At 43.1% G+C, this 20,925-nt stretch overlaps 1 long non-coding RNA gene across 1 annotated transcript; it reads left to right on the top strand.

The window, feature by feature from the left end:
• The first annotated feature begins 6,026 nt into the window (after positions 1-6,026).
• On the top strand, positions 6,027-19,918 carry LOC117509770. The gene is made up of 3 exons (XR_004560511.1): positions 6,027-6,037; positions 15,725-15,735; positions 19,785-19,918. It is a non-coding gene; the product is annotated as an uncharacterized LOC117509770 (long non-coding RNA).
• The last annotated feature ends 1,007 nt before the right edge of the window (positions 19,919-20,925 follow it).

Raw genomic sequence — 20,925 nt, 5'->3', positions numbered from 1 at the left:
CCTCTCCCAAAGACATGCAGGTTCTGTGAATTGGAAACTTGAAAATTGGCAGATGGTATGGTTGCGTTTGTCAGTCTATATCTGGCCCTGTGATAGGCTGGTGTCCTGTTCAGGGTGTACCCTGATTCTTGCCCTATGGCTGCTGGGATAGGCTCCAGCACCCCCGTGACCCTTGATTGGAGTAAATGGATATAGAGGCTGAATGAACGTATGCACTTTTGCTGAATCCGAATCATTTCATTTGCACAAAATAATTTAAAAATATTTTATTTTTGCTATATTTCAATTTTTCTAAAGTCTGTGTTTAATACATCATAAACATGATGCCTTTATGTTCAGTGTCACAGTAAAATTGACTAGTAGTGACCTCTGTGGATAAGGACTTGGGCTACCAGTATGTAGACCTGATTTCAATTCCCCGTCATGCTACTTCATCTGCATTGTCCTAGTCCTCCCAGCTATAAATAGCTATCGGATGGCTTGGCTGGGGATGTAAGCTGATGGACAGGTGTCTCATCTCAGGAACCGCATATTTCTGAGGTTGCAACCTACAAAGGTCAAGCCTTTTGAGACAATGGAGGCTAACAAACTGTTCTGAAGTCACATGATCTAGGCCATGGAACATTTTGCAGTTGCATCATTAGCTTTTTTTAACCCCTACCCCCTGTCACCTGGCAATGTTGACAGCTGCATGTGACAACCTAGCAATCATTTTTCAGAACTTATTTATACTTGTGCATATGGAGGCTTTTTTCTTTTATAGTTTTCCAACCATTTTGCCTTGCGGGGGGGAGGGGGGAATCAAACAATGAATGTTGGGATTGTTTGGAGCGCAAAGGATGCATCTGTTGTATCCTTAATTTTTGGAGGACACTGCTACATTCATCAGCTGCATTCCAAGGAGCCTTGGAAATGTGACAGCCTAGTTGTGTCACTTATGTCATATGCATCCAACAAATGCAGCTTTAGACTGGACACGTAAGATTGGCTTTTCAATATAAAAATTTCTAAAATTATCTTCCTTAGACTCAAACTGAAAACAAATCTCTACAATTTGATATAAATTAATTAAAAATATAAAGGCCAAGATAATGGGTTGCAATCAGCCCCTTTGGTATAATACCTGTAAATAATCAGTTTAAGTGCCAGATTTCTTCAGACAAGTCAGGAGATGGATACATGAACATTTCCAAGTCACTGAACATGTCTTGAACTTTATTTCCATCAGTTATGAAGAAATACAAACAGTATGGTACTCCATGGTAAATCTGTGTGGCGTAGACAGTTCTCAAAAACTGAGTGACTGTGCAAGAAGGAGAACAGTGAGGAAAGCCACCAAGACACCCAGACAACCCAGAAAAAAAGTTTTAGGCTTCTGTGGCTGTGATTGAAGAAATTGTGCACAGTGCAAATTCTTCGTTTTGTATCTCCAGTTATACAGCTTCATGATGAAGTGGTATAGACGAGGGTCTTCTTTCACAAAAACATCAAATTGAGGCTTGCATCTCAGATGTACCTTCTGGCAAATTGTAGGTGAACTTTCAGGTCTTCTTTTTAATAAAATCCTCCTGTGCTCCACTTCATCATGAAGCTGTATAAATGGGGGATATAGTAAAATCCAAAACTTGCACTGTGCACAATTTCTCCAATCACAGCCACAGAAGCCGATAACTTCTTCTGTGTTGTCTAGGTGTCTTGGTGGCTTTCCTCACTCTTCTCCTTGCACAATCACTTAGTTTTGAGAACTGTCTACTCCACACAGATTTACCATAGAGTGCCATACTGTTTGTATTTCTTCATAACTGATGTAAATAAAGTCCAAGACATATTCAGTGACTTGGAAATGTTCATGCATCCATCCCCTGACTTGTCTAAAGAAAACTGGCAATGAAACTGATTACTTACAGGTATTATACCAAAGGGGCCCATTACCTATGCAATCCATCATCTTGGCTTTTATATTTTTAATTAATTTATGTCAGGTTGTAGAGATACACTTTCAGTTTGAGTTTAAGGAAGATAATTTTAGAAATCTTTATATTGAGAAGCCTGGTTTACTTTGTGTATTTGAAATGCCATAAACAAATTAAAATGTGTGAAATACCAAGGGGCTGAATACTTTTGCAAGCCACTATATGTGACCAACAAATGCAGCCTTAGAAGGGTGCAGCCCCTAAATTGGGACACAGCCGCAGGCTATCATTCACTTCATGCAATGGTAGCCAAGGATAAGCACTAGCACAAGTGGGCATCACAGCCTATGTAGGATGACTTCTTCAAAAGTAATTTGAACACTCTGGTGCTCACGTTAGCATTGCTGTTTTCTGCTGAAGAGGATTTGTCTCATTTTTTGTGTGTTAGAACTAGACAACTCACAAAATTATCAAAGGATTATTGATTTTTTAATGTTTAGGGGTTTTTCCATGACATGGGTCTTGGGTCTTTGCAAAGGTATTTTTATTTAATTTATTTTCATTTAAATCACAACAGAGTTGCCTCAAGGTGCTTCACACAAGTAAGGTCTAACCTTACCAACCCCCAGAGCAACAGTGGTAAGGAAAAACTCCCTCTGAGGAAGAAACCTCAAACAGACCAGACTCAAAAGGGTGACCCTCTGCTTGAGCCATGCTACAAACATAAATTACAGAACAATTCACAGAAACAATTCATAAAATGAATATACAGGAAATGCTGTTGGTGCACAGGACAGGAGGGTCTCCGGCACAAATACTACAACCCCTGGCAAAAATTATGGAATCACCGGCCTCAGAGGATGTTCATTCAGTTGTTTAATTTTGTAGAAAAAAAGCAGATCACAGACATGACACAAAACTAAAGTCATTTCAAATGGCAACTTTCTGGCTTTAAGAAACACTATAAGAAATCAAGAAAAAAAGATTGTGGCAGTCAGTAACGATTACTTTTAAGACCAAGCAGAGGAAAAAAATATGGAATCACTCAATTCTGAGGAAAAAATTATGGAATCACCCTGTAAATTTTCATCCCCCAAATTAACACCTGCATCAAATCAGATCTGCTCATTGACATTGACCCTACGCCATGACATTGACCCTATGTGTCTTTTTGCAAGGAATGTTTTTGCAGTTTTTGCTCTATGGCAAGATGCATTATCATCTTGAAAAATGATTTCATCATCCCCAAACATCCTTTCAATTGTCCAAAATATCAACATAAACTTGTGCATTTATTGATGATGTAATGACAGCCATCTCCCCAGTGCCTTTACCTGACATGCAGCCCCATATCATCAATGACTGTGGAAATTTACATGTTCTCTTCAGGCAGTCATCTTTATAAATCTCATTGGAAAGGCACCAAACAAAAGTTCCAGCATTATCACCTTGCCCAATGCAGATTCGAGATTCATCACTGAATATGACTTTCATCCAGTCATCCACAGTCCACAATTGCTTTTCCTTAGCCCATTGTAACCTTGTTTTTTTCTGTTTAGGTGTTAATGATGCCTTTCGTTTAGCTTTTCTGTATGTAAATCCCATTTCCTTTAGGCGGTTTCTTACAGTTCGGTCCCATTCGTTCCTCATTTGTTTTGTTGTACATTTTTCGATTTTTGAGACATATTGCTTTAAGTTTTCTGTCTTGACGCTTTGATGTCTTCCTTGGTCTACCAGTATGTTTGCCTTTAACAACCTTCCGATGTTGTTTGTATTTGGTCCAGAGTTTAGACACAGCTGACTGTGAACAACCAACATCTTTTGCAACATTGCGTGATGATTTACTCTCTTTTAAGAGTTTGATAATCCTCTCCTTTGTTTCAATTGACATCTCTCGTGTTGGAGCCATGATTCATGTCAGTCCACTGGGTGCAACAGCTCTCCAAGGTGTGTTCACTTCTTTTTAGATGCAGACTAACGAGCAGATCTGATATGATGCAGGTGTTAGTTTTGGGGATGAAAATTTACAGGGTGATTCCATAATTTTTTCCTCAGAATTGAGTGATTCCATATTTTTTTCCTCTGCTTGGTCTAAAAAAGTAACCGTTACTGACTGCCACAATCTTTTTTTCTTGATTTCTTATAGTGTTTCTTAAAGCCAGAAAGTTGCCATTTGAAATGACTTTAGTTTTGTGTCAGGTCTGTGATCTGCTTTTTTTCTACAAAATTAAACAACTGAATGAACATCCTCCGAGGCCGGTGATTCCATAATTTTTGCCAGGGGTTGTACTCCCATCTCTGGATGGAGCTGCACCTTAAACAGAGAGAGAAAGAGAGAGAAAGAGAGAGAGAAAGCAAACAGAATCAGGCATCAGAAAGACAAGAAATACAGTATAATTTGCCAGCATTAAACAACAAGAAAAAACAGGAAATACTAAGGTGATCGCTGGCCACTTGCCCTAAGCGTCACTAAAAGACCCAGAATTTAGGTAAAGTTGAGGCCGCGGCATGCTCTGTTTACTAATAAAATGAATTAAAAGAGTAAAAAGCGTAAAACAAAACTATCCCAGTATGCTAGCCATACGAAAGGGAAAATAAGTGCGCCTTAAGTCTGGACTTGAAAGTCTCCACAGAATCTGACTGTTTTATTGACGCAGGGAGATCATTCCACAGAACAGGGGCATGATAAGAGAAAGCTCTGTGACCCGCAGACTTTTTATTCACCCTAGGGACACAAAGTAGTCCTGCACCCTGAGAATGCAAAGCCTGGGCGGGTACGTAAGGTTTAATTAGGTCAGCTAAGTAGGGAGGTGCCAGTAGGTGAACAATTTTATAGACTGGTAGCGGAACCTTAAAATCTGATCTCACTGGGACAGGAAGCCAGTGAAGCGATGCCAAAATGGGTGTAATGTGGTCGAACTTTCTGCTTGGTGTCAAAAGTCTGGCTGCAGCATTTTGAACCAATTGGAGAGCCCTAATGACTGCAGTAAACCAGAAAACAGAACATTGCAGTAGTCCAATCTAGAAGAGATAAACGCATGGATCAGGGTCTCAGCATCAGCCATAGACAGGATGAGATGAATCTTTGCTATATTTCACAGGTGGAAGAAAGCAGTCCTCGTAATATTTCTAATATGGAGGTCAAAGGACAATGTAGTATCAAAAATTACCCCAAGGTTCCTCACTTTGTCAATGTGATGTATGACACACAAGCCTAGGCTAAGTGTTAACTGGTCAAATTGATGCCAATGTCTCACTGGACCAAGAACCATCATTTCAGTCTTATCAGCGTTTAAAAGTAGGAAGTTTCTAGACATCCGACTTCTCACTGATGCAAGGCAATCGTCTAAGGATTTTATGTGAACGAGATTACCAGCGGTTATTGGCATGTATAACTGAGAATCATCAGCATAGCAGTGAAAGATAATCCCTATATATAAAGGGGGACAAGCAGGGGGCCTAAGACGGACCCCTGTGGAACCCCAAATTTCATGTCACTAAGGTTAGAGGTAGTGTTACTGTACAAAACACAATGAGAACATCTGGTCAAGTATGACGTCAACCATGCAAGGGCACTCCCAGTAATCCCAAAATGATTTTCCAGCGTATCAAGTAGAATATGATGATCCACTGTATCAAATGCAGCACTGAGATATAACAGCACCAGAACCGTAGTGGTCTGAATCCATTGTCAGCAGAAGATCATTCACCACTTTCGTGAGAGCTGTCTCTGTGGAATGATATTTTCTGAAAGCAGACTGCAGTGGCTCAAAGACATTATTCTCAGTAAGATAGTCCACGAGCTACCGTGACACCACTTTTTCCAGAATTTTAGAGCAAAATGAGATTTGATATCGGCCGATAGTTTTTCAATACACTAGGGTCAAGATTAGGTTTTTTAAGTAATGGTTTAATCACTGCAGATTTGAAACATTTAGGAACAGATCCAGAAGTTAAAGAAAGATGAATAATTTCCAGCACAGTTGGCCCAAGAGTGGGCCACAGGTCCTTAAACAGTTTTGTTGGTATAGAATCAAATACCTGTAAACAGGTTGTACTTTTTGTTGATGCTACGAGTTTCATCAGCATGCCGAGTGAGATACTATCAAATTATGTAAATCTAAGTCATACCTCAGTAATCGCGCCCACCTCAATAGCAGGGTATAGAGGCTGGGTTAAGGCATGTTGGAATATGTTTAACCGAATGTCTTCACTTTTCTTCTCAAAGTAATCCAGGAAATCTTGTGCTGTACAAGGAGAACGAACTACAGGTGGTTACCAAGAATAAGTGTTGCCACCGTGTTGAACAAGAACTTTGAGTTATGCTTGTTTATGTTGATCAAATCAGAGTAATAGGTCCACTTTGTAGCCAGTAGTGCATGCTTATAGTCTAAGATAGCATCATGCCACGCAAGGTGGAATATTTCTAATTTTGAATGACGCCATTTCCCTTCTTGACCTCGAGCCTTATGCCGTGTTCACACCGGACGCCACACGACGCCACAAATGCACATCCCTCGCCTAGCGATGGACACGCCACGATCGCCCGATGTGTGCTTTTGCTGCAAAAATTCACCCCAGTGCATCATCAAATAGGAGGAGCTTCCATTCCACTTGCCATCAAATCAACATGCCGGACCCTTGATCACACGGAGTGAGTTGCTGTGCTCTATTTGTTGTGGAAAACTGACAAACGTTGCCAGCAGCCTCGTCCCTGGGTTCACAACATCTTCATGAGACGTTCCCAATTGGGGGAGTTTCATTATTTGCTGCAGGAGCTGCGTCTGGATGACGGCCACTTTCAGAGGTACTTCCGCCTCTCCAGGACCCAGTTTGAGTACCTCCTGTTGTGTGGGCCGCTGAAGAGGAGGTACTGCTGGCCCACCACCACAAGATGGCGCCCTGCTTGAAGTGCGGGCTTCAAGCACAAGAGGGCGTCGGCTTTGCTGGAGGTGACAGCTGTCATCAATCAACACAAGCTGTCACCCATCACCACCACTACAAAGACCGGACTGCAACTCCACCTCCTTGCCGAGAAATCAACTACCATTCAGGTAATTTCTCTGCTGACTGACACGTTGTGTAACAATCTAATCTCATTTGCAGCCGTTGTCCTGTGGTTGTTCCCTTATCTGGGATTTTGGCGTGTGGTGTGACTGCGACGACTGCGCCTCACACTCCAAACAGATAAATGGTTAATCAGGAGCTGCACGAGTGTGTAATTTGGAGGTGGAGGTTCTCCCTCCTAACTGTGTACAGATCGTGGACCACTGAGCGTGTGAACTCACACTCATCTGGACTGTCTCTGTTCTCTGCCAGCAGTACCGGGTCTGACTGCTGAAGACAGCGGCCACCTGGGGCGCAGGGCTTGGCGGCTCCGGTGTTCTTCAGCTCCGTTGGTGTTGGAAGCTGTGTGGGGATCCGGCTCTTCTCTCTCCAGGCGTCTTCTATCGTCGAGCCTGCCCACACGTCACCTGGTGTAAGATTGACAGTCCACCATATTGTTATTGTCTGTACGTTGTTGTGCGATTCACAACATTAAATTGTTACTTTTTGGCTTATCCATTGTCCGTTCATTAACGCCCCCTGTTGTGGGTCCGTGTCACGCCACTTTCACAACAGGATTTCTCGGCCAGCGTCATGGATCCCGAGTGGCGTCAACCATCGCTTGAACAGCCAATGGGAGAGCGAGGTGCACAGGCAGGAGGCGTGTTGGGTGAGCTGCAGCACATCTTAACCGCCTTTGCCGCTCGGTTGGACTTAGTTACCGAGCAGAGCAGTGTTCTCAATCGCAGGATAGAGGCTCTCACCGCCCAGGTGGAGGCGCATGATCAGGGCGCTGCTGCAGCACCTCCTCCTGCTGACCGTGTGCCAGACACAGACATTCCGCTGGTCGTTCAACGACCCCCCCCCACCTTCCCCTGAAGCATACATAAGCCCTCCGGAGCCGTACGGAGGCTGTGTGGAGACGTGCGCGGACTTCTTGATGCAGTGCTCGCTCGTCTTTTCACAGCGTCCCGTCATGTACGCGTCAGACGCCAGCCGGGTGGCTTACGTTATAAACTTGCTTCGAGGAGATGCACGCGCCTGGGCTACGGCGTTTTGGGAGCAGAATTCACGGCTCCTAACGGTTTATACTGAGTTTGTGAGGGAGTTCCGACAGGTGTTCGACCACCCTCATAGAGGCGAGACCGCTACAAGTGTGCTGCTGTCGATAAGACAGGGGTGTCGGAGCGCGGCAAAGTATGCAGTCGACTTCCGCATCGCGGCAGCGCGAGCCGACTGGAATGCTGTTGCGCTCCGCGCCGCCTTTGTAAACGGACTGTCTCTGGTCCTCAAGGAGCACCTGGTGGCAAAGGACGAGCCGCGGGATTTAGATGGGCTTATCGACCTGGTTATACGGTTAGACAACCGATTAACAGAACACCGGCGGGAGCGAGACGAAGGGCGTGGTCAGGCACAAGCCGTCCCTCTTCCTCCCGGGTCTGAAAGGGAGCCGACATCCCCACGCTCCACTGCCAGGGCTCTCCACGTGACAACAGCTCCCCCTGCTGACGTTGCTATGGAAAAGAGCAGGGCCAAAAAACGATCAGATCAGAGACAAAGGAGGCTGATCCGTGGAGAGTGTTTTCTCTGCAGCTCTACTGAGCACACACAGAGAGAATGCCCCAAACGATCAAAACAGCAGTACTCGTCCTTAGAGACTGGGCTAAGGGTGGGTCACAATACCCACGCGGGGAGACCCCGTAAATCTGCACGAATCCCAGTCACGATCCTGAGCGAGGATTTAACCCTTCACGCCCCAGCACTGGTGGACACGGGGTCGGAGGGAAATCTGCTGGATAGCAGATGGGCAAAGGAGGTTGGGCTCCCTCTAGTGGCCTTACCGTCACCATTGTCGGTGCGGGCACTAGATGGCACCCTTCTTCCACTAATCACACACCAGACTCAGCCAGTGACATTGGTGGTGTCTGGGAATCACAGGGAGGAGATTGTGTTTTATGTAACACCTTCTACCTCCCGAGTGATATTGGGTTTTCCATGGGTGTTAAAACACAATCCCCGGATTGATTGGCCGTCTGGGGTTGTGGTTCAGTGGAGCGAAACCTGCCACCGGGAGTGTTTAGGATCCTCGGTTCCACCCGGTGTGACAGCTAAGGAGGAGGTTTTAGTCCCCCCCAATCTGGCGGTGGTGCCAGCCGAGTACCACGACCTCGCTGACGTCTTCAGCAAGGATCTGGCACTCACGCTGCCCCCGCACCGTCCGTACGATTGTGCCATTGATTTGATACCGGGCGCTGAGTACCCGTCCAGCAGGCTGTACAACCTCTCACGTCCGGAACGCGAATCAATGGAGACCTACATCCGGGACTCGTTAGCTGCCGGGTTGGTCCGGAACTCCACCTCCCCGATGGGTGCTGGTTTCTTTTTTGTGGGCAAGAAGGACGGCGGACTCCGTCCATGCATTGATTACAGAGGGCTGAACGAGATCACGGTCCGTAATCGATACCCGTTACCTCTGTTGGATTCAGTGGTCACGCCCCTGCATGGAGCCCAAATTTTCACGAAATTGGATCTTAGGAATGCTTATCACCTGGTTCGGATCCGGGAGGGAGACGAGTGGAAGACGGCATTTAACACCCTGTTAGGTCACTTTGAGTACCTGGTCATGCCGTTCGGCCTCACCAATGCGCCCGCGACGTTCCAAGCATTGGTTAATGATGTCTTGCGGGACTTCCTGCATCGGTTTGTCTTCGTATATCTAGACGATATACTCATTTTTTTCCTCCGGATCCTGAGACCCATGTTAAGCATGTACGTCAGGTCCTACAGCGGTTGTTGGAGAACCGGCTGTTTGTGAAGGGCGAGAAGTGTGAGTTCCACCGCACTTCTTTGTCCTTCTTGGGGTTCATAATCTCCTCCAACTCCGTCGCCCCTGATCCGGCCAAGGTTGCGGCGGTGAGAGACTGGCCCCAACCAATGAACCGTAGGAAACTACAACAGTTCCTCGGTTTTGCAAATTTCTACCGGAGGTTCATCAAGGGCTACAGTCAGGTAGTTAGCCCCCTGACAGCCCTGACCTCCACAAAAGTCCCCTTCACCTGGTCGGATCGGTGCGAAGCCACGTTTAGGGAGTTGAAACGCCGGTTCACACGTCACCTGGTGTATGATTGACAGTCCACCATATTGTTATTGTCTGTACGTTGTTGTGCGATTCACAACATTAAATTGTTACTTTTTGGCTTATCCATTGTCCGTTCATTAACGCCCCCTGTTGTGGGTCTGTGTCACGCCACTTTCACAACACCTCCTGTCCTGTTCATGCGCACATATGTGAACAATAAAAAAAAAAACTGGCTGCCGGTGCCGCTGCTGTGGTGCTGCTGCTTGCTCTTCCCTCAAACTCTGTCATAACTGTGTTATAAACCAGTCACTATTTGTTTTATTATACATCTGTGTAGTTAAAAAAATAATTGTCACGGATGATTCCTTCGCAGCGCGCATGAAAAAAAAATGGCTGCTGCAGTGCTGCTGCTCGCTCTCCCCTCAAACTCTGTCAAAATTGTGACATAAAGGACAAAAGGGACATAAGTCCTGCTCACAGGCTGGCTGCCAGAGATAGGACATGTCCACATCAAGTATAAACTCCAGACATCTCCACGTCACTACATATCCAGTCCCTGATTGGTCATCGCCACGCGACAAGATGAAAAAGTTCAGATTTTTCAACTTGGGGAGGAGGGCAATGCAACGTGATATCGCGTCAATTGCTCAAAATCGCTTCATTTGTGTCGCTTCGTTCGCGTCGCTTCATTCACGTCCATCGCGTCTCATTGCGTGGCTTGGGCTTTTGTAGTGCCACAACGTGTCCTTCCATAGGGATTACATGGCAACCTGTCACCGCCGTTGCTTGCGTGTCGTCCGGTGTGAACGCGGCATTATGCTTGATTTCACACAGGTAATCATTGAACCAAGGTGACTGTGATTTGGGGGAGCGTGGTTTTAACACAGGTGGCGCAATCATGTTGAGTGTAGTTTTGAGGACTGTGTTTAAACTATCCACAAGTCTGTCTACTGATTGGGCATTTATCAAATGTGAAGCTAAGAAATTCAGGCAGTCTAGCTTTGAGTTCAGTCTTAGTTGAGGAGTTGATGCATCTCCGTAGTGATATGTAAGGTTGTTGTTCCACTAAACACAGCAGCGAAACTGTAAACTTAATAAGTGAGTGATCAGAGACCACTGATGTAAGAGGCATGATGTCAGTATTCGTGACAGCAATACCACGTGCGAGAACCAAATCCAGGGTATTTCTACTAGTGTGCGTCAAGTCCCGAATGCATTGTCGAAATCCTAATGCATCCACAATTTCCATAAATGATTTGCAGAGGGGATCAGAAGGCTTATTTATATGAACGTTAAAGTCACCAATAATCAGAATGTTCTCTGTGCTAGTTGACAAGTTGAGATGAATGCACGAAATTCATCTAAGAATTCAGAATATGGGCCAGGAGGCCTATATACAGTGACAAAGCAATATGGGTGATTTTTATTCTTCTGACCTTGACAATGCGTAATATCGTGAGCAGAGCGGAGAATCAGATGCTCAAACGAGTTATATTTGTGACCCCCAACAGCTAATAAGCTAAAACTAGATTTATAAATAAGAGCAACACCCCTGCCTAGCTTCACATCATGAGGGATGTGACTAAATTGGACCGGGAGTGACATGTTTAGCCGCATGTCCTCCTTGAATTGCTGGCTGTCTGAGTGGTGTCCAAAAAAATGAGGTGGGCTTCATAGATAATTGGCAAAGCTTCTGGGGAAAACCTGGTCTTGTTAGGAGAGACGGCATCCATCCCACTTTGGATGGAGCAGCTCTCATTTTTAGAAATCTGGCCAATTTTATTAAACCCTCCAAACCGTGACTATCCGGGGTTGGGACCAGGAAGCAGAGTTGTAGTCTTACACACCTCTCTGCAGCTTCTCTCCCCCTGCCATCCCCCCAATACCCCATCCCTGTAGAGACGGTGCCTGCTCCCAGACCACCAACAACCAGTAAAAATCTATTTAAGCATAAAAATTCAAAAAGAAAAAATAATATAGCACCTTCAACTGCACCACAGACTAAAACAGTTAAATGTGGTCTATTAAACATTAGGTCTCTCTCTTCTAAGTCCCTGTTAGTAAATGATATAATAATTGATCAACATATTGATTTATTCTGCCTTAACAAAACCTGGTTACAGCAGGATGAATATGTTAGTTTAAATGAGTCAACACCCCAGAGTCACACTAACTGTCAGAATGCTCGTAGCATGGGCCGAGGGGGAGGATTAGCAGCAATCTTCCACTCCAGCTTATTAATTAATCAAAAACCCAGACAGAGCTTTAATTCATTTGAAAGCTTGACTCTTAGTCTTGTCTATCCAAATTGGAAGTCCCAAAAACCAGTTTTATTTGTTGTTATCTATTGTCCACCTGGTCGTTACTGTGAGTTTCTCTATGAATTTTCAGACCTTTTGTCTGACTTAGTGCTTAGTTCAGATAATTATAGTGGGCGGTTTTAACATCCACATAACTGCTGAGAATGACAGCCTCAACACTGCATTTAATGTATTATTAGACTCAATTGGCTTTGCTCAAAATGTAAATGAGTCCACCCACCACTTTAACCATACTTTAGATCTTGTTCTGACTTATGCTATGGAAATTGAAGACCTAACAGTATTCCCTGAAAACCCCCTTCTGTCTGATCATTTCTTAATAACATTTACATTTACTTTAATGGACTACCCAGCAGTGGGGAATAAGTTTCATTATAGTAGAAATCTTTCGGAAAGCGCTGTAACTAGGTTTAAGGATGTAATTCCTTCTTTGTTATGTTCTCCAGTGCCATATACCAACACAGTGTAGAGTAGTTACCTAAACTCTGTGAGTGCGATAGATTATCTCGTCAATAGTTTTACATCCTCACTGAGCACAACTTTGAATTCTGTAGCTGCTCTGAAAAAGAGAGCCTTAAATCAGAAGTGCCTGACTCCGTGGTATAACTCACAAACTCGCAGCTTAAAGCAGATAACCCGTAAGTTGGAGAGGAAATGGCATCTCACTAATTTAGAAGATCTTCACTTAGCCTGGAAAAAGAGTCTGTTGCTCTATAAAAAAAGACCTCTGTAAAGCTAGGACATCTTACTACTCATCACTAATTGAAGAAAATAAGAACAACCCCAGGTTTCTTTTCAGCACTGTAGCCAGGCTGACAAAGAGTCAGAGCTCTATTGAGCCGAGTATTCCTTTAACCTTAACTAGTAATGACTTCTTTGACTTTCTTTGCTAATAAAATTTTAACTATTAGAGAAAAAATTACTCATAACTATCCCAAAGACATATCGTTATCTTTGGCTGCTTTCAGTAATGCTGGTATTTGGTTAGACTCTTTCTCTCCAATTGTTCTGTCTGAGTTACAACCCCTGGCAAAAATTATGGAATCACCGGGCTCGGAGGATGTTCATTCAGTTGTTTAATTTTGTAGAAAAAAAGATCACAGACATGACACAAAACTAAAGTCATTTCAAATGGCAACTTTCTGGCTTTAAGAAACACTATAAGAAATCAAGAAAAAAAGATTGTGGTAGTCAGTAACGGTTACTTTTTTAGACCAAGCAGAGGAAAAAAATATGGACTCACTCAATTCTGAGGAATAAATTATGGAATCACCCTGTAAATTTTCATCCCCAAAACTAACACTTGCATCAAATCACATCTGCTTGTTAGTCTGCATCTAAAAAGGAGTGATCACATCTTGGAGAGCTGTTGCACCAAGTGGACTGACATGAATCATGGCTCCAACACGAGAGATGTCAGTTGAAACAAAGGAGAGGATTATCAAAACTCTTAAAAGAGGGCAAATCATCACGCAATGTTGCAAAAGATGTTGGTTGTTCACAGTCAGCTGTGTCTAAACTCTGGACCAAATACAAACAACATGGGAAGGTTGTTAAAGGCAAACATACTGGTAGACCAAGGAAGACATCAAAGCGTCAAGACAGAAAACTTAAAGCAATATGTCTCAAAAATTGAAAATGCACAACAAAACAAATGAGTACAAGTGTACTCAAGTGATTGTAGACACTTGAGTACACTTGTCTAAATTGTAGACAAGTGAGCCTGTCTACAAAGAAGACAAGGAAGTTAAAATCGTAGCCAGAGAGCAGAAAGGGTTTGAGAGAGGTGTCAAGGAAGCATTCTTTGTAAAACAGTTGAAACCCAGCCTTAACCGCGGAGCGGGTCTCAGACACGCTTTGTCCCCTGTTTACAATGTGGTACTCAGGTCAAAGCAGTTTCAGTCTTTTGTTCATGGTAATGAGTCATTCACGTCATCAGGAGAGAGTTGTCAAGGGAGCCATCAGGGGAGGCTTTCGTCCTGTCATTAGGAGAGTGCTAACTAGAGCACAGTAGGTGCTAATTAGAGCTATTGTTTAGTCACTAGCCTATAGCAGTCAGCCTCTCGGTAGGTGGGGTCTGATTAGGTTAAAAAAAACTCCAGCTTTTGTTGGCTTCTGGTTTATTCTTCTCTACAAGAGTCAAGAAAGAAGTCAGACTACCAGAGCAAGGAATTTTAGCTGAGGAAGCTTCTGTGATTTGAAGCGAAACGTCCTCACGTCAAGCAACCCAGTCCAGTCGAAGATTCAAGCTTCTCTACTATGGAAACCACCTGGACAACTGAGAGCCTACACAGATACAGAGATTAGAGCATGCCATAGGTATTAAAGGCACTGCGCTGCGGTGGTTTGAATCATATTTATCTAATAGATTACAATTTGTTCATGTAAATGGGGAGTCTTCTTCACAGACTAAGGTTAATTATGGAGTTCCACAAGGTTCTGTGCTAGGACCAATTTTATTCACTTTATACATGCTTCCCTTAGGCAGTATTATTAGAAAGCATTGCTTAAATTTTCATTGTTACGCAGATGATACCCAGCTTTATCTATCCATGAAGCCAGAGGACACACACCAATTAGTTAAACTGCAGGAATGTCTTACAGACATAAAGACATGGATGGCCTCTAATTTCCTGCTTTTAAATTCAGATAAAACTAAAGTTATTGTACTTGGCCCCACAAATCTTAGAAACATGGTGTCAAACCAGATCCTTACTCTGGATGGCATTACCCTGACCTCTCGTAATACTGTGAGAAATCTTGGAGTCATTTTTGATCAGGATATGTCCTTCAATGCGCATATTAAGCAAATATGTAGGACTGCTTTTTTGCATTTGCGCAATATCTCTAAAATTAGAAAAGTCTTATCTCAGAGTGATGCTGAAAAGCTAATTCATGCATTTATTTCTTCTAGACTGGACTATTGTAATTCATTATTATCAGGTTGTCCTAAAAGTTCCCTGAAAAGCCTTCAGTTAATTCAAAATGCTGCAGCTAGAGTACTGATGGGGACTAGAAGGAGAGAACATATTTCACCCATATTGGCGTCTCTTCATTGGCTTCCTGTTAATTCTAGAACAGAATTTAAAATTCTTCTTCTTACTTATAAGGTTTTGAATAATCAGGTCCCATCTTATCTTAGGGACCTCATAGTACCATATCACCCCAATAGAGCGCTTCGCTCTCAGACTGCAGGTTTACTTGTAGTTCCTAGGGTTTTTAAGAGTAGAATGGGAGGCAGAGCCTTCAGCTTTCAGGCTCCTCTCCTGTGGAACCAGCTCCCAATTCAGATCAGGGAGACAGACACCCTCTCTACTTTTACGATTAGGCTTAAAACTTTCCTTTTTGCTAAAGCTTATAGTTAGGGCTGGATCAGGTGACCCTGAACCATCCCTTAGTTATGCTGCTATAGACTTAGACTGCTTGGGGGGTTCCCATGATGCACTGAGTGTTTCTTTCTCTTTTTGCTCTGTATGCACCACTCTGCATTTAATCATTTGTGACTGATCTCTGCTCTCTTCCACAGCATGTCTTTTTCCTGATTCTCTCCCCTCAGCCCCAACCAGTCCCAGCAGAAGACTGCCCCTCCCTGAACCTGGTTCTGCTGGAGGTTTCTTCCTGTTAAAAGGGAGTTTTTCCTTCCCACTGTTGTCAAGTGCTTGCTCACAGGGGGTCGTTTTGACCGTTGGGGTTTTTCTGTAATTATTGTATGGCTTTTGCCTTACAATATAAAGTGCCTTGGGGCAACTGTTTGTTGTGATTTGGCGCTATATAAATAAAATTGATTTGATTTGATTTAAATGTATATGCTGGTGGGCAGGCCTCATTTAAGGGGAGGACAGCTGTAGGTTTAAGCCAGGTTTCACATATCCCAATCATATCTAAGTGATGATCAATAATTAGATCATTAATCAACAATGATTTTGAGGATAGTGATCTAATGAGACCCAGACTAAGGACCTCAGTGGTGTTGACAGTTGGACTGTTTGGATTTAGGGGTGGTTCCAGAATAGCATATATAAGATGCCTAGAAGTAGGTCTAGGTTTGAGACATTCCAAGTGCGTTGTAGGTAGCAGACACGAAATCATTGCTATTGCTGGAACAGCCATTGGGCCATCCTCAATTTCAACATCATTCAATGTAGTAATGGGTATTAGGTTTGCATAGCATATCCCTCTATGATTTTTATGGACATGTCTACGGAAGCAGGCCACAGTCTCACCTTATTGAATTTCTCTCTCTGGCAGATAAACTGCACTATCACCATCGTGGATTTTCTGCACTAACTTCCCTGCTAAGCTAATGGATTCCACACCCACATTTGTCATAAGCCTTGCAGGGTCTCTAATCACCTGCTCCATGGCCTGCTGTAAATTCCTAATGTTACCCTCCATGTAGAGCTCTATGTTCGCAGACAAGATGGCGGCACCTTCCCCAGTAGGGTGGTGGCCGTCTGGCATCAGCAAGCCATGGCGGTGTATATACTCAATCAATCAATCAATCAATTTTTTTTATATAGCGCCAAATCACAACAAACAGTTGCCCCAAGGCGCTTTATAGGTGTCCTCTAAAATTGAAAAATCCAGGTCAGAAAAGTCCAAGCAGTATAAATTGTTCTCTTTTAAGCCATTCACGATACAAGGTCAGACCAACCAGGGTGGAATCATCATTCTATACCCCCACCCCAGAAGGTTCATAGCTCTTCTTGCAGTTCTGCAGACTGAGTGGTGGGGGCCTCTGGTCCCCATCCTAAAGTGTGGCTCTCTGCCCCTCTACAAATACAGGACCTCAGTGAATAGATCCCTCTCAAGAGAAATAAAGAAACCTCTCCACTGGTTTGTTTTGGAAGCCGTCTTATTGATCTGTCTACATACGAATGAATGAATGAATAGATCGGCCCAGTTTTTACCGCTTATGTGTACAATGGCACTCAAGGCCTGCATTAGCTGGCCCAATGTTAGTCCCATAGAACAGTGTGCAATATGAGGACTTGGGAAGCATTTGTCATTTCGTCCAGCCGTCTCCTTCTCCAATCTTTCCCACAAGAACGGCAATTTTGATTGCCGAAAACAAACTGATGCCAGTTTGCACAAGGACATACAGTATAGAGTGAGGCTAAAATACAATTGCAGGATGGGAAGATATTTAATACCATCATACAGAGACTAATAGCTCTAGCAAAATATAATTTCAAATCTGGAAACCTTGAAGAAACAATCTTCTATTGCTGTGAAAAAACTTGCAAATCCACCCTCACCATTAGCTTGGAGTCTGCACAAACATCTTAGAACATTATTGTTACAGCTTTTGGGGGCAGTGTATCTGTGAAAAGATCTAGCAAAATGAGGATCTCATTGTTTTCCAAGTTTCCATGACAAGCCCCACAAATCATTGACATCCGAAGAGAATGCTGAGGTACACAATGGTAGGTTCGAAAGATGATCAGACCACCACACCCCTATTAGCCTCCTCAGAATTAATTTTTTAATCTCCATGTACACTGTATTCAGTAAGGTGGAGACTTTAACTTATGTCACAGTATTTTTGGAAATATTGGGACAGACTTTATGATATCAAAAGGCAAGAATTTTAAAAGAAAGCCTAGCTCAAAGAAAGGTACAAGAGTGCATTCCTCCACTGAGGTCCAACAGTCATTTGGTTACAGATGTTGACTCTCTCCACCTCCCAACGTGGGCAAAATATTAAGGTGATCCAGCTTTTCTTAGATTCTGAATGCTGATTTTTCTTTCTTTCTTTTATTTGTTGATTTGTAAAGGGACCATGTGCAATAAAAACATAAATGTTTCTATTTGATGCATTTTACCAGTTATCTTAAAGCTGATTTACATCTGCAGTTCCTTGGCAGGTCACAACGAAAACCTTTGATCCTGATCTTTGTTTCCGGTCATAGATCATTGTACTGCATCAGGTTTAGGCTGCTGGTCTGTCTTGATTTGACACTGAATACAGGATAAAAAAATTGAGATCAGACATCAAAGGCACGATCAAGGTTAAAGGAATGCAGAAACAAGATCAAAGACAAGCTCTGTTCCATAATTTTAATCTGCACCAAAGTTTGACTCTATCTTGACTCATGGTCTTCCTCTCGATAACATTTAAATCCACTCATATCCTTTTGAGAAGTCAAACTGATAAAGTAACAAATAACAACAGAGACAGCATTTGACAGGAAACTTTAAAGGCAGATACAAATAACTACAAAATTTTCAACAACTGGTCCTTGTCTGGATGGAATAGTTTTTCCATGTCCCTTTAGAGGTATGGAAAAACTAGCATTGTGCTTGGGAGCATCAATTCAAAGAGCATTGTGTCAAATGAAAGGTTCCTTTGGGAGACCCAGATGCGGTGTAACACTGCACTAAGGGAAAAAAATTATGGTACTATGGTTATTTGGAGCATCCACCCACTCTGTGAATGTGTGTCCTCAAAACCAAGGACCCCTGAAAGTGTCATAAGTATGCCTACATTATCACCTACCTGTTGCAGTCTTTTTGTCAGATGGGAATGGACCACTTATCTGCCAGGAAGGCTGGCAATTGCGATCCAGGACTGTTCCGTAGGGTGACAAATGCAGCAATGTACCAGTACTTTCTCAAAGACCCAAAATTCATTGATTACAAGACCATCTTGGCACAAAATTTCATTTATTTATTTATTTTTAAAGAAATGAGGGCAGGGGTGGTGGTCTCGTGGTTAGTGCACTTGGCTTCAGTGTGGAAGGTTCCTGGTTCAAACCTCATCCCTGCCACATTTCTCCATGGAATGTGGAGTTGTGTCAGGAAGGGCATCCGGCGTAAAAAAACAACAAAAAAAAAAACAATAAAAAGACAAACTTATGCCAAATCAACATGCAGATCCACCTTGGATCTGCTGTGGTGACCCTGAGTGAAAAGAAGTCCTGAATGGACTTGCTGATTTAATTATTTTGTATATATATCTTCACTGTCAGAATTCCAGCATTCCTCTGTGGAGAGAGGAGAACCTTCCAGAAGGACAACCATCTCTGCAGCAATCCACCAATCAGGCCTAGTATGGTAGAGTGGCCAGACAGAAGCCACTTCTTAGTAAAACGCACATGGCAGCCCACCTGGAGTTTGCCAAAAGGCACCTAAAGGGCTCTCAGACCATGAGAAACAAAATTCTCTGGTCTGATGACACAAAAACTGAACTCTTTGGCATGAATGCCAGGCATCATGTTTGGAAATCAGGCACTATCCCTACAGTGAAGCATGGTGGTGGCTGCATCATGCTGTGGGGATGTTTTCAGTGGCAGGAACTGTGAGACACACACAGCCAAGATATCAAAGGAGTGTCTTGAGGACAACTCTGTGAATGTCCTTGAGTGGCTCAGCCAGAGCCCAGACATGAATCAGATTGATCATCCCTGGAGAAATCTGAAATAGTGCAGCAGGTAACTGAAACAATCCGGCAAATGGTCATAAAAGCATCAAATTCGGCAGAAATACTCCTTAGGCAAAGCCTCTTTTGAAAAAAAGAAAAAAAAAGAAAAAAAAAAAACGATTGGCCACTTGACTTTTCAATCGGTGGTTAGGTAGGGGTCAATTGAAGAATTACACAGAGGTCAAAATTAAAAGATGCTCCAATCATATTGAAAAATATTCCACATATTTGCCTGATCATAAAGATTCCAAAAAGGTATAGTTTGGACTATCTGTGACTGAATTCTATGGAGTTACGGGATAAAAACAGCAAGAATGGTGACAAAGGTCAGTTTCATTTTGTACAGGGGTCAAGAGTTAAAGTTGCTCCAATTTTGGTAAAAAGTAATGCAAATTATTGTTTCAGCCAATAGTATTAATAAATGGAATAGTGTTGACAGTGTTGAATGCTTGGTCTCCAAAGTAAAGGTCAAACAAGGTCTACATCTATTGGGGTCTATGACATGTGACATATGTTACCCCGTAACGTGAAAAGTAAGGATGATACGTGGTCCAAACTATTCCTTTTAAAAGCCGTGTTAACTCAACTAGTAATTTGCATCACATTTTACCAAAATTGGAGCAACTTTGACCCCTGTACAAACCGACACTGACCTTTGTCACCATTCTTGCTGTTTTTATCCCATAACTCCAGAGAATTCAGTTACAGACCGTCCAAACCATACCTTTTTGGAATCTTTATGATCAGGCAAATAATGTGGCATAGGTTTCAATATGATTGGACCATCTTTTAATTTTGACTCCTGTGTTATTCTTCAATTGACCTCTACCTGAACGCCAACTGAAAATTCAAGTGGCCAATTGGTTTTTTCAAAAGAGGATTGTCTGAGGAATATTTCTGCCAAATTTGATGCTTTTATCACCATTTGCAGGATTCCGCTCTAAATATTCTCTTATCTACTGCACTAAAAATGGCTGAGCACTGACGCTCACCATCCAACCTGATGGAGCTTGAGAGGTGCTGCAAAGAGGAATGGCCAAAGCTGGCCAAAGATAGGTGCGCCAAGCTTGTGACATCATATTCAAGAATTAGGCTGTAATTAGTGCCAAAAGTGCATCAGCAAAATATTGAGCAAAGGGTGTG

Source organism: Thalassophryne amazonica, chromosome 5 (assembly GCF_902500255.1).
Source record: "Thalassophryne amazonica chromosome 5, fThaAma1.1, whole genome shotgun sequence".
Taxonomy (NCBI): Eukaryota; Metazoa; Chordata; class Actinopteri; order Batrachoidiformes; family Batrachoididae; genus Thalassophryne; species Thalassophryne amazonica.
This window is presented reverse-complemented; position numbering and strand designations above follow the sequence as displayed.